At 35.6% G+C, this 3,714-nt stretch overlaps 1 non-coding gene across 1 annotated transcript; it reads right to left on the minus strand.

Moving 5' to 3' along the window:
• Positions 1 to 465: 465 nt before the first annotated feature.
• On the minus strand, positions 466 to 572 carry LOC139887379 (small nucleolar RNA R71). Its single transcript, XR_011773214.1, has one exon. It is a non-coding gene; the product is annotated as a small nucleolar RNA R71 (small nucleolar RNA).
• Between the last annotated feature and the right edge of the window lie 3,142 nt (positions 573 to 3,714).

Below are 3,714 nucleotides of genomic sequence, written 5' to 3' on the forward strand. Positions count from 1 at the left end.
CCAATCATTCAAACAGAGATTGTTGAGGAACGAACCATTAAATCAGAATCCTCTAGTGATTCGGATTCAACAAATTCAATTATGGAGAACCTGGAACCTTTAAGTATGGAAGACCGAATGAGAGCTAAACGCACTGGTCAAGGTCACGCAATTACTCATCCTGACATTAATGCGCCAGATTATGAAATCAAAGGACAAAATCTACACATGGTGACTAATCAATGCCAATTTAGTGGTGCGCCGAAGGAAGATCCAAACGAACATCTTCGTACCTTTAATAGGATCTGCACACTATTTAAAATAAGCGAAGTTGAGGATGAACAGATATATCTCATGTTATTTCCCTGGAATTTAAAGGGAGAAGCCAAAGATTGGTTGGAATCGTTACCTGAAGGGGCGATTGATACATGGGACGTTTTAGTTGAAAAATTTCTTAAACAATTCTTTCCGGCATCTAAAGCCGTAAGACTTCAAGGAGAAATTGTTACATTCACACAGAAACCAAATGAAACTCTATATGAGGCATGGACAAGATTTGGAAAGTTATTAAGAGGATGTCCGCAACATGGTTTAGACACCTGTCAAATAGTACAAATATTCTACCAAGGATGCGACAACACTACAAGAAAAGACATCGATATAGCAGCTGGTGGTTCTATTATGAAGAAAACCGAAACTGATGCATACAAAATTATTGATAACACTGCTTCCCACTCACATGAGTGGCACCAAGAAAAAGATATCGTTAGATCATCTAAAGCAGCTAGAGCCGATTCTAGCCATGACTTAGATTCCATTTCTGCAAAGATAGATGGTGTCGAGAGACGAATGGAAAATATGACTAAAGATATCCACTCAATACGAATTAGTTGTGAGCAGTGTGGAGGACCACATTTGACAAAAGATTGTCTCAGTATTGAATTAACAATAGAACAAAGAGAGAATGTTTCATATCTAAACCAAAGGCCTGGAAATAATTATCAGAATAATTATCAACCGCCAAGACCGATCTACAATCAAAACCAGAATTATAATCGAAATATTCCATACAACAACCAACAAGGTCCTAGCAATCAACAAGTATCCAATAATACTTACAATCAGCAAAGACCTAATTTTCAAAACAAACCACCACAAACCGATGATAAAAAGCCGAATTTAGAAGATATGATGACGAAGCTAGTTGAAACTCAAACGCAGTTTTTCACATCTCAAAAACAAACTAATGAACAAAATGCTCAAGCATTTAGAAATCAACAAGCTTCTATTCAAAACTTGAAACAAGAAGTAAGTAACCTAGCAAGGTTAATAGGTGAAAGAAAACCGGGAAGTTTACCTAGTGATAAAAATGCAAACCTCCGGAATGAAACAGCTAAAGCTATTACCACAAGAAGTGGTACAACACTTAAACCACCTGAAATACCTGAAAATTCTGATGAAGCTATTCCTACTCCACAAGAACCACAATCTGAACAAGATAAGGGAAAAGAACCGGTAGTTGAAAAGGTTAATGAAGATAACATAGTTAAGGCTAAACCTTATGTTAAACCATACCAACCACCACTTCCTTACCCGAGTAAAATGAAAAAAGAAAGACTTGAAGCCTAGCAATCCAAATTCTTGGATATGTTTAAACAGATAAATGTAAATCTTCCTTTCATTGATGTAATTTCAGGAATGCCTAGATATGCTAAATTCTTGAAAGATCTAATCACAAATAGAAAGAAAATGGAAGAACTCTCGGCCGTTACTATGAATGCTAATTGTTCAGTAGTGCTGTTGAATAAGATACCAGAAAAATTATCTGATCCAGAAAGTTTCACAATTCCATGTTTTCTGGGTAGTCTTAGTTCAATAGAAGCATTGGCAGACTTAGGTGCTAGTGTAAATTTAATGCCGTATTCACTATACGCTAAACTAGACCTTGGAGAATTGAAACCAACAAGAATAAGTATACAACTAGCCGATAGATCAATAAAATATCATAGAGGGATAATGGAGAACATGATAGTTAAAGTTGGTACTTTAGTATTTCCAGTAGATTTTGTTGTTCTGGACATGGAAGAAGATTCTCAAGTTCCTCTCATATTAGAAAGACCATTCTTAAACACGGCTAAAGCAATGATAGACGTGTTCGGTAAGAAATTGACCCTAAGTATAGAGGATGAGAGTGTTACCTTTTCAGTTGATAGAACAATGCAACAACCGCAATCTGCAGATGATACATGTTATTATATTCAAACTATAGATTCACATGCAGAATTGTTAGAAGAATTTCCAGAATTACAAGGAACAGGAGAATGTTCTTTAGGAGAAGGAACTGAACCAATTGATGAAGCTGAAATGTTAGCTACACTAATAGCTAATGGATATGAACCAACAACAGAAGAAATTCAAATGCTAAAAGAAGAAGACAGATATCGATATAAATCATCGATAGAAGAACCTCCAACATTAGAGTTAAAGCCACTTCCAAACCATTTGGAATACGCTTATTTACATGGTGAATCTGAATTACCTGTAATAATATCGTCTTCTCTTACTAAAAATGAGAAATCACAACTCATTTCTGTTTTGAAAGCTCATAAACCAGCCATTGCATGAAAGATTCATGATATTAAAGGAATAAGTCTTTCATATTTCACACATAAAATCCTTATGGAAGAAGGTCATAAAACGTATGTGCAACGCCAACGAAGACTAAATTCGAATATGCAAGATGTAGTAAAAAAAGAAATTATTAAACTACTAGACGCAGGTTTAATTTATCCAATTTCTGATAGTCCATGGGTAAGCCCAGTTCAATGCGTGCCTAAGAAGGGTGGCATAACTGTCATTACAAATGAAAAAAATGAGCTTATTCCTACTAGGACTGTAACAGGATGGCGTGTATGTATTGATTATAGAAAATTAAATGACGCCACCAGAAAAGATTACTTTCCCTTACCTTTCATTGATCAAATGTTGGAAAGATTAGCCAGAAATAGTTATTATTGTTTTCTTGATGGATTTTCCGGATATTTTCAAATTCCAATAGCACCCGAAGATCAAGAAAAAACCACGTTCACGTGCCCTTATGGTACTTTTGCTTACAAACGCATGCCATTTGGACTTTGTAATGCCCCTGCAACCTTTCAAAGGTGTATGATGGCGATTTTTCACGACATGATAGAAGAATGCATGGAAGTTTTCATGGATGACTTTTCAGTCTTCGGTGATACTTTTGAATCATGTCTAGTTAATCTTGAACGAATGCTGATTAGATGCGAACAATCAAATCTAGTACTTAATTGGGAGAAATGTCATTTCATGGTTAAAGAAGGCATTGTTCTTGAACATAAAATCTCAAAGGAAGGAATTGAAGTGGATAGAGCTAAAGTAGATGTAATTGCTAAACTTCCACATCCCACCAATGTTAGAGGAGTTAGGAGTTTTCTAGGGCATGCCGGTTTTTACCGACGTTTCATAAAAGATTTTTCTAAAATTACCACTCCTATGAATAAACTCCTAGAAAAGGATGCTCCATTCATCTTTTCAGATGAATGCATCAAATCTTTTAATATTCTTAAAGGGAAACTCACTAATGCACCGATCATGATAACACCAAATTGGAATCTACCGTTTGAACTAATGTGCGATGCAAGTGATTTTGCAATGGGAGCCGTTTTAGGACAAAGGATTGAAAAAAGATTTCAACCTATATATTATGCTAGT

Source organism: Rutidosis leptorrhynchoides, chromosome 1 (genome assembly GCF_046630445.1).
Source record: "Rutidosis leptorrhynchoides isolate AG116_Rl617_1_P2 chromosome 1, CSIRO_AGI_Rlap_v1, whole genome shotgun sequence".
In the NCBI taxonomy this organism is placed as follows: Eukaryota; Viridiplantae; Streptophyta; class Magnoliopsida; order Asterales; family Asteraceae; genus Rutidosis; species Rutidosis leptorrhynchoides.